General features: G+C 45.9%; 1 protein-coding gene across 3 annotated transcripts in view; it reads right to left on the bottom strand.

The window, feature by feature from the left end:
- LOC146806066 (solute carrier organic anion transporter family member 2B1-like) overlaps positions 1-20,345 on the bottom strand; it is a 456,740-nt gene that overhangs the window by 284,586 nt on the left and 151,809 nt on the right. The gene's annotated exons all lie outside the window — the stretch shown is intronic.

The raw sequence follows: 20,345 nt of genomic DNA, 5'->3' as shown, positions 1-20,345 counted from the left end.
GGTGCAGTGATGGTCCTCAGAGGTATTGCCTCTGGGTACCGTGTGGCATGATCCACCAATACCAGTATGAACCGGTGACCAGCTGAAGTTGGTGGATCCAATGGCCCTACAATGTCGATGCCCACCCTCTCAAAGGGGGTGCTAACGACTGGTAGTGGTTCCAGGGGAGCTTTAAGCTTCACTCCTGTTTTCCCACTAGCTTGGCAGGACACACACGTCCGACAATATGTATCAGACGCCACTTTCATTCGAGGCCAGTAGAAGTGGGGGACAAGCCGGGCAAAGGTCTTGTCCTGTCCTAGGTGTCCTGCCAATGGTATCTCATGAGCCAGTTCCAAAAGAAAGGCTCTAAAGCATTGAGGGACCACCAAGGCCCTGGATGATCCATGTCCAGGTGCCTTGGGCTCACTGTAGAGGAGTCCATCCTCCCAGTAAATCTGGTAGCTCCCTGCAATGTTTCCTGCTGCCTGGGCTTTGGCCTGTTGCCGCAGCCCCTCGAGAGTAGGACACTCTTTCTGAGCTTTGCAGAACTCTTCCCTGGAAGGACCTCCCTCCACATGCCATTCAGTAGGGATGGGTAGGTTTTCCAGGGAAGCAACATTCTCCCCTGTGGACTCCAGATCCACCTCCGCAGGTGGCCCGTCTGTCTCACGAGGTGGAGATGTCGAGGCAGGGTCCTCCGGCCTCCCGTCCTTCTCCTCTCTGGCAGCTGGCTGGGCCATTGTTCCAGGCTCCAGCGTAAGCAAACTTCCCCTTCGGGCAGTCGCTGACCTTGTGCTGACACAAGTCCAGTCGGGGGGTCCCAGCATCGCAGAGTGAGTCTGGTACTCCACCCTCCTCCAAGCATTGTGCTCCATATCATTCCCCAACAGGCAGTCAACAGGCACGGCAGGGCTTACGGCAACTCGAAGTGGACCTGCAACCCCTCCCCACTCAAAGGGAATCTCAGCCACAGGGTAGTGGCCCAATCTGCCGTCAGCCATTACGGCGGGATGGAGTACATCTGGGATGACCTGCTCTGGAGACACCAGCTGACTCCTTACCATAGTCATGCTGGCTCCTGTGTCTCTCAGAGCCTCCCCTCTACGGCCATTGATGGTGACCCACTGCTCATACTTAATGGTATTAGAGGGCAGCTGGGTCTTGGGAACCATCTCCTTATCTCCCAGGGACACTAAAGTGACACCCGCCCGCTCCCCTCCATTAACCAAAGGCATCTCCTCCCCGAGCACTACACTAGTGATTCCCGGGGCTTTTCCTCCAGTGGGAGGGGGTGGTCTTTTTGGGCATCTCACATCTCCTTTATAGTGTCCCACACCACCACACTCAAAGCAATGAACAACCCTTGGCTGCTGGCTTTGGCCAGGGGTAGGGTTGCGAGGGGGGTTACTCTTGGGGATGAATCCTCTGCCCCTTCCTTGCGAAGTATTTTGTGGCCCTTTTGAGAACTCCCTCTTAGTTTCCCCTCCCTCTTTCTTCTGGGGGGCGCCCTGTCCTTGCTTCTGGGAATTCCCTCCAGTCCCCTTAGTCGACACCCGGGTACTAACCCAGATGTCCGCCTCCTCAGCAAGCTTCCTGGGGCTGGTCAGCTTGCTGTCCACCAAATGCTGTCTTAGTTCGGGAAGACACTTCTCGAGTAGGTGTTCCTTGAGTATGAGGTCATATAGTCCCTCATAGTCCCCTACTTCGCTGCCTCTTACCCAACCCTCCAGGGCCTTCCTGGAGTAGTCCAAGAAATCTACCCAGTTTTGTGTGCCCAGCTTGTAGCTGCCCCGGAACTTTTGTCTATATTTCTCAGGGGTCAACCCAAACTTCTTGAGCAGCGCTGATTTCATAGCCGGATAGTAGGTCTGTTCACTCTGGTCAAGGGCCAACAAAGTATCCCTGCCAGTGGGGGGCATGTATTTGTATAACCCACCTCCCCAGTGGACTTCCAGAATCCCATGGGCCCTCAGCGAAACCTCGTAGGCGGCTAGCCATTTAGCAATGTCGTCACTGGGTACATAACAAGCCATAATGTCTTTTGGTAGGTACGGTCTAGGTTCTCCGGTGTTGGTTTGGTTATCGCTGCCACCATTCTCTGGTTTGGGGGTACGTAAAGTCAGGGCTTGCAAATCCATCTCTTTAATGGTCCGCTCATGCTCCAACTTCTTTTCCTCCCTCACCATGTCCATCCTGGCTAGTTCTATTCTCATCCTCCTCTCCTCCCTCCTGTCTTCTAACTCGGCGTCGGTCAGGCCCCTCTCTGACACACTACTGCCCACTCTAGAAGGTGTTCTAGGACCTGTTACAAGGTTCTCCCCTCCCGCCTGGTACAGTGTTGTGGTCTCCAGGACAGTGTCCTTGTCACTCTCTTCAGGATCTACCTCCTCCCCGGAATGAGCCTCTACCCATGCCCGAATACTGGTCAGCAGCTCAACTTTCCTGGCGCCTTTCTTGAAAAACACCCCCTGCTGCTGACACCATTCCTTCAATTGAGGCACAGTATAATTGTCTAGCTCTTCCACATTTATCTCCATTTTTATTCGAAGTATAAAATGCTACACAGGAGAAATCCACAGAGTGACCTGAGGTCAACCTCCACCCACCGCCAGAAGTCAATTTCGAAAAACCAAAAATGTAAATTAGGAGGGCCGCAGGGAGAAAACTCCAGGTGGGGTCTCGTGGTTGGCACTGCGTTACTAATAAGTAAGTGTAAGTACAAATCCGCTATCCCACCGCTGAAACACCAATTATGTTGGACCTAGATTACCCAAGCCCACATATGGTAGCCTGGCACAGTAGTGGTCTACAGCTCAAGGCGTTGGCTAAGTACTTACAAGTCTTACCCACAGTAACACAGTGATGAACCACTAAAATAAAGACACAACACCTCTGTTTGGAAAAATACCGTTACCTTTTATAAAAATAATATACTTTCTTGTTCTTGTTTAGAATAAAAGCCGTGTATAATTCATTTATACAGTTCTCATAGATTTCAAATCACATTCAATACTTTTCCCGGTCAATATATGAGATTCAAAGGTACATTACATTTGTGATAAGTGGCTGTCTATGGTACAATACACTACTCCACTATGAGGTTACAGATAGGAGATTGCACTCTACAGTTTCAATATGTTATTTAACCACTCTTAAGCAGGTACATTACCCCTCCGCTCTTAGCCTTCTTCTCAACTCAACAGACCTCTACCACAGGGGTGGATCTTCTCAGCATAAACCCCCAGCCATGTGGCTAAAAGAAGACAAAGCAGAATCAACAAGGTTCCCCCCTGGTCAATTCACAGGCTGCACCTTACTGGTGGAGGTTCTACTTCCTCAATTAATAACAGGCTATAAGGGTTTTTACTAGTGAGCCTTGTAATTTTCCCTGCACACCGCTCTCCCCCTCTTATCTAGTTAGGAGATAGATTTTAAGTGGTCTGGGCAGTTCTGTAACTCAGTTCCTCGTATGTAGTTCTGGCGGCTTTCAAGTCAATTGCCTTGTTTTGAAATCCCCCGCTTTGATGTCTTTAGACACCCGATGCTTCCGCCTCCCGCTCCCTCTCTACCCGGCTTACTTTTAGGCTCTGGTCAATGCAGCTGGTGTTGCCCGGGTCACGCGGTGCCAGGGAAGTCTTCCCGCAGATGTCGAGGCGTGTCAGAGAAGCCTACCTCAGACCGAGGCGCTTCACAGAGGTGACCGATGCGGTGCTTCTGCCTCTTCGATGTTACCGCTGGCTGGAGCTTTGCCTTGACGCACCTCCGATGACGCGACCGGCCTCTCCTGACTCCGCCTAGCGCCCGCCTCTTTCGACGCGCTGGGTCCTTCTTGCCGGTTCCGGCTCTGCGCACCTCGTCCGATGCGACGGCGTTCCTCACCACCTCGCAGGCGATCAGCTGGGCTCTGCTTCGCTTCCCGCCTCTTCCGGCGCCTCAACGGAGCTCTTCAAATGACGAGGCAAGACAGATGGGCTCTCCCTCTTCCGATGCCCTCACGTCAGGAAATGCTCTCGGCGGCAGCGTCGCTTCCAGGTAGGGACGTCAGCTGGTTCTGCCGCTTTCACCCACAGGGGAGGGTGTTGAACTGGGGCGCTGCAGTCACGCGTATCTTTGTCTGTTACCCCCTGAATCTAGGGTCAGTTAGCTTGGGCTGGGTCTCAATTGTACTCAATACCCACGACCTTCAGGATGGGTCGAACAGATCCCTGGTAGCCACACTTCAGGGATGTCAGTCCTTAACAGACTCGTCGCAGAGTCTCTGATAACTTGAAGATGATTGCTGAAACAGTGGGGTTTGGTCAGCCAAGGTGGGGGCACTTCCCAGTAAAGCGACAGCCGGCCCCGCAGGTCGATCTTGTCACAACTGGTGCACAATCCTCCTCCTCCAGTCGCCTCTCTCCACACTGGTCATTCCAAGAAATGCACAAAATGGCTGCTGGTCACTGGCCTTTTATAGGGTGGCCTGGGACCTGCAGAAGTCACTGGTTGCTTCTCGAAAATTCCCTATGTTAGCCTATGGCCTGTTTTCCAGTAGTGTCCGTTATGGCAGTTGGTGGCCACCATTTTAGGTTTCTGGATGTCCCTAGATTTTCAAGGGGCCTGACTAGGCCTCACAGGTTATGAGGGAAAAATGGCGTCATCGCCAAGGAGCACCTAGCCCCCTGACAGCATTGAAAACTCCTGATGGACACATGTAAAAATAAAAATAGAAACCCTGGGAGGCTAAGGGGGACAACAAAAAATAAATCATGGTGGTTAGAGTCTTCCCAGAAGCAGACAGGTCTAACACTGTTGCTCTTTCCAATTAATAGTACTTGGGTCTGCACAAGATGATCTGTGCCCATGACCAACGAAGAGCACAATATCTGTAGTGCCTGCCGCACAGGAAATATATTGGTGCACTGCCTTGAGACATTGAGACTTTCGAGTGAGCTGTGAGCGTTTGCCAGGAGGGCACTCCAACGGATACTGAGAAGCCCTATTTTCATGGAAGTTCTGAATGAAGAGGCCCAATGCGGAAGAAAACAACAGAAGCAGATTTGATGGACGATAGAAGCCTACCAGAGAGGCTTAGAACGGACTTTGGAATAGTTATGGTTGCACAAGGGGTTCCCGTGCAATTGCATAGAATGGGTGTTAGGAGACTGATTCTTATTGTTTTGCTGGCATGGTTTTAGAGTATTATTCTGTTTAGTAAAAGCAGAATGAAGTCTATCCTCTGTTGAAGAGTATCTCCATTTCACCTGAGAGCATTGATAAGGATCGCCACTGTTTCACCTGAGTATACAATAGTCACTGAAATGCATAGGAGCCCTGAAAAGGTTCGCTAAATAATTTTAGGATTTGCTTTTGCCTAGGGTTGTGAAAAAATGATAATCCCGTTTGTAATAGTGGTCATTACTTTCTTCTGCTATCTGAATGTTAATTATGACCCGATAGTTTGTTCTCTTTGTATCCCTGTTGATAGCTTACATATACTTGCTTAAATGAAATGTGTAGAATGGAAAATGCTCACCTAGGAATGAATTAGGATTTGCCTGACTAATGGCAAAAGGAGGGTCTGAGGAAATTCGATTTTTGATCTTGCTTGTATTTAGCCACCATTTTGTGTTCCACCGCCATTTTGTGTTGCCCTCACTCAGGCAGCACAATAAACAAAGTTTTTTCTGCTGATCTCACTGCAACGTGTCAAAATAACCTCCTGCCTCTGTTTACAAGACTGATGTCAGGGACTGGCTGAGTCCACTAATCCCCGTCTGGTCCGACTGATCCCTGTCTCAACTGTCTGTTGGTTCACATCATTCTTTCCTGACTTTATCTTATCTTCTGGCCTTCGCTATTCTCCACTTGTATTCTCTCATTTCACAACTGTCCTCCAAAGCATACAAATGTGTCCTGCCACCTGCAAGTGGAGTTGTAGACACAACCGCTGATTAACTTGTGGGGAGGGGTGACAAAAACAGTTGGAAAAGAGGTTTATTTGGGTTACTTGATATCTTGTTTTCAAACTTTTTTCATTGGTTATACCTTGTTTTCAAACTCTTCTCATTGGCTAATCATGTATGCATTGGGAGTGTTCTTGGTGAATCTATGTGCTATAAAAGATTGTGCACCATGGAGTAACGTGGCAGTCTCCTAAGAACATACCAGGTGTACTTCTGGGACAACTGTACTTAGCTTCAGCTAATAAACGTGATCTTCTACGCTCAACAGAGTGTCCTGTGTCTCTGTTCAACAAAGCAGGTGAACTCAGGAGATTAAGGCGTACCCTGCGCCGCCAGGCCTAATTCAGCCTGGTTCTTCAACACGTCGGACAATATTGTGGGTCTTGATATGCTCAAGCATTTCCGAGCTACGATCCGTTTTTCCCCAGAAGGCGTACATGTCATTTTGAATGAGAACTATCCTATGGTTGAGAAGTCTTATCTCATTAGAGAAGATATTGCTTTGGCATCACTCCCTAGTACTTTTTGGGCTACATCAGATACCGATGTAGGGCAAATGGTTATCCCACCAGTTCATAATCAAGTGAAGGAGGGTGCTTCATTGCCTCGACTGCCTCAATATAAAATTTCTCGAGAAGGTGAAGAGGCACTAATACGTATTGTTCATCATTTGATTGGAGTAGGAATAGTGGAAGAAGTCCCTTACAATATTTGCAATAGTCCTATTCTTCCCATCGTGAAGAAAGACACTGATACTAAAATATACAGGTTTATCATTGATTTGCGAGAGGTTAATAAGATCGTAGTGCCCCAATACCCGGTAGTCTCGGACATCACGACACTCCTTACCATGGTTCCTCCAACTGCGCCAAAATTCTCTGCGATTGATTTGAAGAATGCTTTCTTTTCGATACCTATTCATCCTGATAGCCGATATTTGTTTGTCTTCACTTTGAATAATCGCTCCTTCAGATATTGTAGTGCTCCACAGGGGTATACCGAGAGTCCTAGTATTTACAGCCTAGCGTTGAAAAGACAGCTTGATTCTTTCCCTGTGCCCACAGGGGTGGCTTTCATACAATATGTTGATGACATCTTGCTGGCAGCGGATACCTCTGAACAGTGTGAAGAAGGAACACTGTCATTGCTTTCATTTCTTGCATCACACCATCACAAGGTTTCTCTGAAGAAATTGCAATATGTAGTCAGCAGATTACCTATTTAGGTCACCTGTCTAAGGGGGACATGCACTCACACCAGATCGCATTCAAGTTATCTTAGACATGCCTGTGCCCCGTACTCAGAAAGATGTTCGTGCATTCATTGGTCTTACTTCTTTTTGTAGGCAATGGATTCCTAGCTTCTCATATATTGTTAAACCCTTGTTGGCATTCCTGACTAAAAACACTCCAATGCCCCTTCCATGGACTACTGAATGTCAGAATGCTTTCCAACAGTTGCATCGAGCTCTATGTTCAGCACCAGTATTAGGCACTCCAGACTACACTAAGGCTTTCACACTCTATGTACATGAGAGGGATAGTTGTGCACTCTCAGTTTTAGTACAGACACATGATGATAAGCAACGTCCTTGTGCATATTTTTCAGTTGTCCTCGATCCAGTCGCTCGTGCGTTGCCTGGGTGTTTTCATTCTGTTGCAGGGCAGCTGTGTCCATACATCAAAGTGAAGGCATAGTCTTGTCACATAGATTACTTGTGTTAGTACCCCATGCTGTTGATGCCCTTTTGAACCAAACCAAAACACAGCATTTAAATAGTGCTCATTTGACAGGATATGAATTGACACTTTTGGCCCCTCATATCACCTTGAAAAGATGTTCAACCCTTAATCCGGCTACTCTGTTGCCGTATCCAGCTACTCAATCCCAGTCACAAGAGTCTCATGACTGTATATTCCTTACTGAGGAACAGACAAAGGGTCGTGTTGACCTACAAGATACGCCCCTCTCAAATATTGATGGAGAATTATGAGTTGATGGGTCTTGTTTGCGATTACCAGATGGCACGACATCAGCTGCATATGCAATCACAACGCTTCAGATGGTAGTTGAGACAGCTCACATTCCACAGATGTCTGCTCAGGCAGCTGAGCTTACAGCATTGACGAGTGCGTGTGAACTTAGTACTGACCTGTCTGTCAACATCTATACCGATGACCACTATGCTTTTGGAGTGGCTCACGATTTTGGGTTACTCTGGAAGGAAAGAGGCTTTCTTACATCACATGGGACGCAAATAGTGCATGGAGAATTGGTGCATAATCTACTGACTGCCTTGACATATCCGAGGAAAATAGCGATTGTTAAGTGTAGCGCACACAAGAAAGTGACTGATGAAATAGGACAGGGTAATGCCTTTGCAGATTGCATAGCCCGCGAAACTGCAATGCAGCGAAGCACCACGTCTATGTACGTGGTGAAGTCACAGGCTGAACATCTGCATGATGCTAGGCAGGAAGTGCGTGATATGCAGCGATCTGCCTCTGCAGAAGAACTTGAGCAGTGGTCTAAGGAGGGAACATTGGATGATGAGGGCTGTTGGAGAAATAAAGACATGACTAAATGGAGACTGCCCACAGCCTATTTACATCCTATGATTCACATGGCACATGGGCCGGCACATGTTGGAGCATCCTCAATAACGAAGTTGCTTACACAAGTTTGGGAGCATCCAGAAATTGCCGGCACAGCTAAAAAGATAGTGCAGTCCTGCTTGATTTGTCTCCAGTACAATCCTGGAAAAGGGACAAAAACTCCAACAGGCGGGTTTGCTACACCAACAGCACGTTTTGAGGTTCTACAAATGGATTACATCCAGCTTGAACGCTGTAATAATCTAAAGTATTTTCTAGTGGTGGTATGTGCCTTCAGTAGTGGATAGAAGCATACCCTACGAAAGATAATACAGCTCTTACTACAGTGAAGGTGCTTTTAAAGGAGTACTTCCCTAGATTCGATGTTTGCAAACTTTTGCGGAGAGACAACGGACCCAAATTCATTGGGCAAGTTGTTGAGTATGTCTTGAAAGGATTGGGAACTAAGCAGAAGTTTCATTCTGCCTTACACTCACAATCAGCAGGGCTAGTGGAATGATACAATTCTACCCTCAAACTCAAGTTGTCTAAAATCCAGGCTTCCACATCTCTGAAATGGCCTGATGCACTATCTTTGGCACTATTATCCATTAGATCAGTGCCACATACACGATCTGGCCTTACACTGTATGAGGTGGTATTTGGAAGGCCTATGAATATTTGGTGGATTCCTAAGCCACGCCCCATACATGATGTACCTTGTATTTTGATGAGTGATTACCTATCCCAGTTGACTGACAGCTTGCTTTCTATTCATCAACAGGTTCGAGAAGCTCTTCCTGACAGGCTGCAAGGTGATGGTCATGACCTTCGGCCCGGTGATCATGTAATGTTCAAGGTCTTCCAGAGGTCGAACAGCCAAGAGCCCAGGGGGAAAGGCCCTGAGCAGGTGCTCCTGGCCACGAGAACTGAATCAAACAAGGACCCCCTGAAACTACTAGGAGTTCCTAGGACAGGGAAACAATTCTTATAATAGTAACATTCCTAGGCAACTAAAGAACTGGCGAAAATCAGGACCTATACATGCTGACTGAAACACACACTCAGTGTACTGCCATAAAGCAATTAAGAACAATTCATTGTATTCATACAAATTTTAAAATTTTGACATTAACATCCATAATGACAAAACAAGAACATCACAAAAAATATACCAATACATGTAATTTAAAAATAAATTCACATACATTTCTAGAGCCGATAGCTCAACAACATATTAAACAGACATTAATTTTAAGGTGGTATAGACCACAGGTGGCTAGATTTTTTAGATGTAGATAGTATTCTCTACACGTGTTTCGGCGTGACATGCCTTCTTCAGGAGTAGCCACTTAAATATCTGTATAAAAAGAAAATCATATGACATAACATAAAATATATAACAATGCTGTACACTGAGTCTGTTAAAAAATATAGACTGTACACTATACATGCATTAGGGGGGTTCCATGTATGCAAAGGAGGTGACCTGAAGGGAAACAAAGAATATCAAGTGCTTCAGATGAATAAGAAAAGAGGGGAAAAGAATAACCAGAGATTTAACACCTGGTGAAGTGGACCAAAAATAGATCTTATACTGTGAATGAAAGAAAATAAATTCCCAATAAAGTAATACTGAAGCAAAACGTATAATGTGAAGGAAAGAAAGATGTGCTGCGGCAGTGTCTGGAAAGGGGACGGCCAGGATATCTGAACGAGATACTTGGGGTGGCATAGGGTACACACTTGTCCAGTATCTTGGCTAGCTCATGCGCTCATGATGCGGACACCCTTTTGTAGTTCAGGCCACCTCTCCTTTACGCTGCAGGACTTCCTTTACAGACTCTCTTTTGATCCTTGCACTTGCCATCTATGGCCACTAGGACATTGTCCTTTTTCTGCCCCCTACCTTGGAACTTGGCAGTGCTATCTTCTCTTCTTTGGAGCAAATTCTCCCAAGAATACCCCTTTAACGGAGGCAGTTTCACTTCAAAGGGGGACCTTCCCCCAGACCGTGCACCAATGGAGCCATCTCCCAAGCTTCAATTATCTTCGGTAAGTGTCCTCTAGCTGAAGCCACTACCAATTTCCAAATGCTGCAGGAGTGCTGCATGGAGCCATCACAACAACCACAAGGCTCTATTTGTTGCTGCAATACCAGGACCAGCCACTGGGTGGGTCTACCACCGCTCTCCACTCTCGAACAACAGGCCACGGCCATCGCCTACCTGGGCAGTCGACTCTTCCTTCCCAGGCTGCGCGGGGCCCTTCCACCATACTAGCGGAGCCCCTGGGCACCACTCGCCACCTTGTCGGCCCGCGCTGGGCCTCACATGATTCCCCGCCGTCCAAGCTCTCGCATCACTCGTAAGTGGGGCTCCACTGCCAACGACATGCCCACTGCAGGAGACCTTCCCGCCGGGCCGCAGCACCTCCTCCCGTCTCCCGGTGAGTCTTTCTTTTGATGCTGGTGTGGAAAGTATGAAGCACACAGGCCTCGGCAGAGTCTCAAGAGTGCATCACTGCCCCCCTCCTTGCTTCTCTTAATTCTTCTCTGTAACGGCCAGCCGCTCACCAGGTCTTACAATGCTCCCGCTCCTTCACAGCAGCTTCTCAAATCTCACGGAGCTGGAGTTACTGACAGAGACTCTGGTGCCTGGCCTCAGTGCAGATAGCGGTCCAAGTCTTAGGCCGACACTACCTCCTCCTACCGGCAGTCATTTCCCCCAGACCATGTACTTAATTCGGGGACAGGGTTTCTCTTCATGGGGGTAGGGAGGGAAGTAGACCGTTGTTCCACGCCTATTCCTTTTATCATAATGCTCACTCTTTGCTGCCCTACTCACCTCTCCCATCAATCAGGGCTCACTGTACACAGACTCAGCAGCAGGCACATCAGATGTGGGATGGACTCACTCTCTGCTCCATTTTTTTTTATTTCACCATAGAGCTGGCACAGATCTGCAGCATTTCCTTAACTCCCTGGGCTCACCTAACATCCTGCGGGTCAGCTGGCACTTCACTTGTTTGTCGACGGAGTCGCGACAGGCAGCCCATATAGCCAGCTCGCCCCTCTGTGTTTCTAGGGGCACTCTTGGTGCGTCGACACCGGCGCCATCTGCCTCGGTGTCAGTCGGGGTGCTCACAACACTGGCAATGCTTTCCCCCTTTTTCCACACACCAGGCAACAGCACACGCAAGGCCAACCTGCTTGTCGCCAATGTAATACTGTGTGGTCCTAGGCCCCCATTCATAAATAACCAGTACACAGACACGGGTAGTTAGTGGGTAGAACTGGCCCAGGGCACGTACACCAGGCCCCTTTTATTAACAGGGTCAGATGTCCTGTGACGCCTGTGTTGGATGGAAGTGGGGTGGGGTGAAAGCCAGCCCTCGGGGTGTGGCTGGTACAACTGAGAGACTAGATCAGTGACCAGCAGGTCACTACAATAGCTAAGTGCCTTCAGGTTTGATAGTTGCAACATAACTTAGCAGCTGCCTTTCATTGCTTTGCAGGCGCTAGGCAGGGTGGTGCATTTTGCCTGTTTTTATCATGCACTAAATCAGGGCTCTCCAATCTTTTCTGTATTGAGAGCTACTCATGTTCAATGAAACGCATTGACAGCTACTAATATTATTAGTGCTGTATAATTTCCATTTTTTTTATGTATCATACTTCAACCTACCCCCAAAAAAAATTCGTTTTATAAGCTGAGCTGCATACAGGTGAGCTACTCGGAGGTAGCTGGAGAGCTACAGTAGCTCATGCCGTACTGGTTGGAGATCCCTGCACTAAATAAAGTGGTGACTCGATTCCTGAGTTCAGGACCAAAGCCGGCCTTTGTTAAGATAGCACTCTGGGCGTGAGCGGAGACAAATCTGGCGCACTTGCAGATGCTAGTTAATTAAATGACTCAGCAAGGGGGTCCCTTTTGTGTTCACTGGTGAATCCCTGGATAAGCAGGGACTGCCCCCTGAAAGCAAATGTCCCCACCTACCCCAGCTCATCTAAATCACTGCTAGCTTATGTGCCTCACGCGGATGATCATTTCATTGGTGTGGGTCAGCAGGGGTGAGACAGTAAAGGAAGGGCAAGGAAGGGGGCAATGGGGTGTTTAAAACATTGCCCACCATATGATAATGAAAGATTAAAACCACTTTCAACTAGGAAATTAGACAGAAACAATCACACAGGACATGGACAAGGCTGGAGCAAGACTAGATGGGCGCTACTGTTGGCATTAACTTAATGAGCACAGCTCCATGCGCTCCTCAGAATATTTGCGCCCTGGGCCTGGGCACGAGCTCGCCCATGCTAAAGGCCGACCCTGTTCTGGACAAACGCAAATTGAAATGCAATTTACTGATTGTAAGCTTTGCAAGCATGTCAACTACTCTTCGCAACCTTCAGCAATCGCAAAATGAGGTTTATTCTACTGCATCATCAATCCTAAAGGTGCAGGTCTCAGTTATGTATCAGCTTGCTGCGTATTTAGTTCAACTGTTTATTGGAAATCCATAAACGCCTGCAGAGCATGCAAAGAATTAACTAGCTTAGTTTTGTGGAGAAAAGGTGGATTTAGTAGTAAGTCTGATATACGCAAGCTCTTATCTGACCTAGATACAGCATACTCAGAGACGGAAATTAACCCATTCTCCATGCTTCTGTTTGAATTTTATTACCTTCTATAATGGTACTTTGTGGATTTTGTACCTTGAATGGTGTTTTGGGAGTTCATAAATGAATGAATGAATGTCACTTATAGACCGCACAGTGACCTCAAGAGGTAAAACAGTGCTGGGCTCGACACAGGAGGCTGGAGAAATGAACTGAATCACTGAGTGAGAGAAGCTAGGTTTTCAAAGGAGTGTGAAAGGTGATGTGACGTGAGGGGGGCATGCAGTTGCACTAGAAGTAAATTCAGTGGCAGCTGGCATGCAGAGAGGGAGGTGAGGCTGTGGGGACAAAAATAAAAGTAAAAAAATAATCCCACTTACCTTCCTGGCACAGTGTCCTCTTCCTCACTCGGGTCTTCTCCAGACAGGCGGAGAGGCTCCAAGAAACTTCAGCAGCCAATCCTGGCACTGCTCTCATGCTGTATGACATGCAGCAGGATTGGAAGGAGTGACCTCTCGAGCCGTTTCCGAGGGCACTTGAGCCCTATGCGGTCTTTTACCAAGCTGTGTACGACAGCTGGGTTAGTGAGGTTTAAAATGTGTAGTCTGGCTGGCCATCACAGGACGGCCCGCCAAAAAGACATGCTCACTTAAAGTGCAGAGGACACATCGCTGCTTTCTGCTGCTGCCTGACTGGCAGCCGTAGAAATCAGAGAGCTCAACCCCTTGTACTAACGCCCAGCTCAGGACGGGGTTTTGTAAAATAGAATGGAACTAAATTAACTTTATTACCATTTTATTTTTCTATCTCTGGGGCAATTTTTTAGTGGGGCAACGCTCCTCTTACTTAACAGAGTATCTGCCCTTCAGTAAATTCTGCATTCTCACATTGACTTATGAAAATGCTTTGATTCCCTCCACATGTTCTTTAGATGGCAGGAATGTCCAGCCAAGTGAGAAGCCACAGATCTAAGATTGCACAAAGGCATATAGTGTTGGAAACATACATACAAAATAGGGTCAGTGAAAGTGCCATAACTGGAGCATTGACAAACACAATCTTAAAGGCAATCCATCTAGATATTGGTTGTCAATGGATGGCTTCAAGGCTGCCTGATATTAGAGCCCTATGTACTGTAGTGTTCTGCAAAAAGTATATAGTACCTACTACACCTATGTTGAGCGTTAAAGTGCGCATGTGGTAAGTAGTACACCATCTACATGGTACGGTTCCCAAGAGCACCTGAGGCCTCCCACAAATCAGCAACAATAATCATTTCTGCCTAGGCTAAATCAAACTGGAATCATCTCCTCCCTAGAACCCTATGCTCAGAAATTATCTTTCACACCTAATCACATGTGTCTTGTTGAAACTCTGTCTTTGGTATCTTTTTTTCTTCACTCTACGCCACATTTCATCCTTGGTTTCTTAAATAATCTATATGCTGATGACATAACTTTCATTTCCTACCATAAAGGCCCCTTCTCTAAAATAAACTCTTATAGTACTTCACTGCTATCAAAGGCTGGTTGGGGCTTCACTCTCTAACTTTCAGTCCTTCTAAAGCAGGAATAATCCACTAGCCATCCTTTGCTTTTCCTAAAACTCTCACACACACAACCATCCTTCCTCGAGTCACTGGGCTGCTCTTCCCATCTGCCTGGACACCAGCAGCTCCCTTTAAACTCTGTATTCTAGTCCTTCATTACATTCAAGCCACTGGCTATGTTGTAATTGAAAGCATTAGATTCAGAAGCATCTTGCGTTTTCAACCACAGTGAAGTTCAAAATTAGCATGTTGAAGAGAAACAAGCATTGGCGTAACCAATAGGCTTCGCCTTTGTAACATCCTTTATTTTTTATTTTTGAGTTTATGCTGCTATGTAACCGGATTGTTAATAGTTGTAAAATGTAATTTTAGAAACTGTTCTTAGTTGTTTTGGTTGTGATGAATGTTGAAGTAATAACTAAGGGAATTGTGCTTCTTAATGAAGAAGCTGATTTTTTTTAATGGCATTGAAGTAGAGTATGGTGAGGTGTGGCTATGGGAATAAGGAAGCGGCATTCCCTTACAATATTTTACACTGGGAAGCCGCATGTCAAAAGGTCAAGTACTGTTTAATAAAAGGACACCATGTTTTTTAATTGCCACGTTCTTACAAGCAAGTTATGCTGCAGAAAAAGATAAACAAACATACATTGTGCCACCACTGAGTGAGATAGCGGAGTGGATAAGAGCGCCTGCCGCTAGGAGCAGCCCACGAATGAAACAAACATCTTATAGATAGCGATCTATCCGTAGTTCCAACTATTAATGAAAATATTTATGGTATTAACTCTCACTGCATTGCAGATCCTGTATAAGAGGTTAATTTGAAACTTCAATAACAAGATTACAAACGGACTGTTAATTACTTAATGCACTGTTTTTTTTTTTTAATGATTTCATGATAAAAGAAACCGTAATTGCAAGGCGCACATTTTTCTGGCAGACTACAAGTTGCACTGGCACTATTACGTCACTTTCCAATCCATTTTGCCAAACCTATTAATTCAAGTTTTCATTAACAAAAAATTAAGCACCATTGCCGTACAATTTCCAATACTCAAAATCCACACATAAAAAGGGCCCATCCCATTTCATAAAACAATAGCATGTTTTTATAAAGCCCACATTCTTGACGCCAAGGTCTGGTTTACAAACAAACATACACCTGCGTGACACAATAAATAAAGCAAGTTTTCACAGAGTTAAAAATAAAAATCCCATGCTACTTTTAATAGAAAAAGGCATGCATTAAAAGGGCCCAGGAAGCCCAAAACAAGCGTTTTGTACAACAAAGAAAAAGACGGAAACACTGTTGCAAGAACGTAGCAGCCTGTCTGTTGGCTCTTTCATGTCAACCATTAACACTTTAACTCTACAGAATGACTAGGCCGTAAACACTGTCAATCGCCCCAAATGTTAAAGTGAGGCTCACACGCAAATTTATGTTTTCTAGGTTACATTTTCCCAGCTGTGTAAAAAGCATTGTACAGAGGAATTAGTATGACAAGTTGTGTGAGATTGCTGCTTACGTTTATTGTGTGGAAACTAGGCCTGGGCGGTAAATTCCGTTCCGTTCGCGGAATTTGCGGAATTTGGGTAATTTCGCGTTCCGCGGAGAACGCGAAATTGCTCAAAAATCTGCGTTCCGCGACTTCGCGAAATGTTTTGCTTGTTCGCGTTCTCAATATGCGTGTTCGCGAGATATTTCACCCCGAGCACGCAAACAGCGATCGCGAACAGGAAAAAAGTATCGCGAACAAGTAATTCCGCGTGTTCGCGGAATTTTTGCGTGTTCGCGGGGATTTTTTACCGTTTCGCGGAGATTTGCGTAACGCGATTACGCAAATTCCGCCCACCCCTAGTGGAAACCTGCTTTAAAGTTTTGTAAAACGGATAAGAGTATCATGTCAAAGTGGCAGTGCAAGATTCCGATTTGAAAGAATAATCGGCTGCCGTTCCTTACTGTATATGCAATTTTTTTTAGGAGAACATTGGTATCATCTTTTTTTAAGCATATTAAAGAGTTTGTTTCGGCCCTTTCTGCATGTTACTTTCCTGTAAAACGTTGCATACTGATTTGCCAAGCGTAAAAAGGGCCCGAAATCTTTATTTAAAAGAGGACACATTTTTTAATGTTCACGTTCTTACAGCCAAGGTGCGCTTCAAAAAAAGATAAGGTATAAATAATATTAGAGATGATAGTAAGCAGCAATCCCATATAGCTTTAAATAAATAATAAAGATAAGCGTAAACCCTTTAAGAAAATCAATGCATTTTGAAAATGTACATGGTCTTGAAAAAAAGGTCTAATTTACAAACAGCCAAACATACACACAGATTCGATGTGCAGGCACACAAACGAGCTCGATTTCCGGCTTCAGCTCCTCAGCATAAATGCGTGCTGACGACAAATAAAATAAAACAAGCATTTACAATGCAATAGGTCTCGCACTTGTTCAAGTTGGAGCTGTTGGCATTGAAAATGATGTTTTTTACTTTCTTATTTGCAGTAGATTAATACGATTTTCATGGTGCTATTGCTTTTGGTATGACCTGTGGCGCTGGAGAACGAGTTAATGGGAAATAAAAAAGAGCAAGCCTCTGATGAAGGGAGGTACAGGGTAAGGAGGAGAGTGACGGGGCAGGAGGACGAGGGGGGTACCATTAGGGGAGATGAAAGGAGGAGGCCGGTATGAAGCAGAGACTGGTAAAGGAAGGGGCAGGATGACAAGGAGAGCCCATGAAGTGCTGGTGGGGAGTGCTACAATGAGAGACTGAAAGATTGTGATTAAATAAGTGACTGTGTGAGAAATGGAAAACCTTTGGTGAAAGGAGGGACAGAATGATGAGGGGAGAGATAGCCCATGAAGTACCGGAGGGGAGTGTCATTAGAAGACCGTGAAAGGCTGAGGTGAAAGGAGGAGTCCACTAAGAAGCCGAGAGACTCTGGTGAAAGAAATGACAGTGTGACAATGTGAAAGGAGGGACAGTGTGACAAGGAGAGCGGAGAGACAGCAATGAAGTAGTGGTAATGTTTTTATGCATGTTATTTTATTTGCAGTGGAGGTTTTGTTTGTAGTAAATTAGAGTTACAGCTATTGAGGCTGTAAATCAAGCGATCGGCGCTCAGGAGACAGCGGGAAGGGAAGTAGCTTAGGGTGGAGGAGGGGGTGGCGAGATGAAAGGCTGGGGGACAGAAGAGCAAGTTGGATTAACAGTGAACAGTGGGGTGGGGTGATCTGGGTACGGGAGAATAACCAGCTGCTGGCCCAGCACCCTCGGAAAAGCGAATCAATTTGTTTGCCAGTGTGAAATAAACAAATGCAAATACATAGTGAAAGCGACTCCGTTCTTAAAGAACGAAAGGCGTGTTTAAAGTCAAAGCGTTGCCATTTAGAAGTCAATAAAGACGCGAGGCGATGCGGATTGCTTGCTGCCACACCTCCCAGAGCATTTTCCAAGGTGTTTACTTACTTCAGCGTCTGAGTCGAAGCAAATAAGTGGGTAAATGAGTCTTTTGGACTTGACAACAAAAGTTAACAAGAACTGAGTAAAGACGGTTTAATAGCTCTTACCCAGCACGTGGACAGGCAGAGAATTAGCACCCGGTACCGATGGCAGTCAGGTATGTGTGCACGATGGTGGTAATTCGAGTGACCAGATGTCCTCTGCTAATGGCTGACAGCAGAGACTGCTGCAGGGGGAATGTGTGTCTGATAAAAGCTAGCTAGAATGAGGCACTGGGACTTGCATATGCTTAACAGCAGCATCGACCAAAAAGCACGCCGTTTTACTCCTTTAATTAGCAGCAGTCTGGGTGTTAAAGCTTCAGAGGTTGACGAGATGTTTTAGTCCCTGCACTGGAATTGCTGAGTTACAATTCCATCAGAAGTAAACATTTGTGTTTGGAAAGAGTGTGTGAGCGACCTCTGCCCCGGGGAGCAGCTGTGCAGGGCCAATGACAGAGCAAAGCTTCTACCCAGGGAAATTCAGGCTGGCTTTGAGGAGCTCATGTCGTGTCGCATAGCGCTGATGCGCGCCCCTGCAAGAAGCATGTGTAGCATATGTCTGTTGAAATACTGTTCAGGAGCCATCCAGGGCTGCCGCAAGCACAGCTGTGCTTGCAACAAAATAAAAACACAATTCAGGCATGAACTGAGTACAGACTTTTTATTAACTCTTACCAAGCACTGGACAGGCAGAGGATTAGACCACCGGACTTGAAAGGAGAAACAAAATGAAACAAGCAGACAGCCATAATGAGCTCGGAACCTGAGCCTCGGCTTCACGAGCCAGCCATGGCGCTGAGAACCCGCTCCTCAGCAAGTGCTGCTCCCGAGCCACTATGACTGGTGATACCACGGTGTCCCAGCAGGTGCACCTACACACAGCACGGTGCCCAAGCAGCCGCATGAGAGACAAGGAAGTTTTCCCTAAATAAAAAGATAACAGCCCAGCAGCGTAACTAAACTGTAGTTGGTCGGTGCTGCTTCTGGAATAAACAGAAGTGACATCGGATCACCAGCCAACAAAAAACCAGGTAAGAAGAGCAATGCCAGAGTTAACCAATGGCAAGCAGCAGGAGAAATTACCCTCCATATTGTGTTTACTACAGGTCTTGCGACAGCGCACACGCTGTCTAGGCGAGACCTAAAAAGTAGCTCAAGTAAGCTGAAAGAAACCGTCAACAAGGAAATACTTAGCACACGCTCCACAGAATCAAAAAGACACGAAAACAAAATATTTTGAAAAGAAAAGAACAGGAAATAACACGCACATACCAATGAAAACAAGATTAACAGAGTGACAAGCCAGAAGCCATGTTGAATGCTTGTAAATGTATGTTTATCGAGCAGTTTCAGTATCTATAGTATTGTTCCTTTGTGCCACACTGATGCTATGCATAATACTTCTGTTAGAAGAGCTTCTCCATTTCCCAGTAAAGACAAATGAACTATATTAAAGGATGCAAGAATTAGCAGAACATGGTTCAGCTCTATTAAAGAGACAAAAAAATTGATGGCCAGAGATAGTAAGATCTTTAAATGCTATGGCTTTATTACCAGATGCCACAAAGCAATATTAATTGAAGTGGGATCAGTTAATGTAATAGTCTTCGACTAAATGCTTACTTTAAGGACAACTGGGTATAGTTAGTGTCTTACAAGTCAGTGTCTAAAAGTAGCCTCCTGTGCTATGTCCACCAGTTCAGTTCAGAGATGTAAACATGAGCCCCTTTGAAGCTTTAGGTTGACCTGTGACAGCTAGGACAGAACAGTCAGGCAACCCCCAGAGACAATGACTTAATGCTAAGTGTAACATTGTTCCTGAAATTATATGTTGAGAAATATTTGCTGCAATTTTGGAATCAGACGCTATCGGGTTGCATTAAGGATACTAAAATCCTATACTACGACATCTATTGCTTTTGCTTGAAGTAGGTTTTTAATGAGCATCTAGTTCAAGCGTCAGACGTTCATATCCCATGTTGCTGGAGAGGTTCTGGTTTTACTCTAGTTGTAATCATGGTCAGGATAAAGCGAATGTCACTGCAGGAATTTCTATACAGGATTGCTTGACTATTTGAGGCACCCAACACTTTATGGAGTGGACCGTAGATTACTGACACGATTTTATTTATAGGAGTTTTATTATGC

Source organism: Triturus cristatus, chromosome 8 (genome assembly GCF_964204655.1).
Source record: "Triturus cristatus chromosome 8, aTriCri1.1, whole genome shotgun sequence".
Taxonomy (NCBI): Eukaryota; Metazoa; Chordata; class Amphibia; order Caudata; family Salamandridae; genus Triturus; species Triturus cristatus.
The sequence above is the reverse complement of the archived record's forward strand: the minus strand, read 5'-3'. Positions and strand labels throughout refer to the sequence as shown.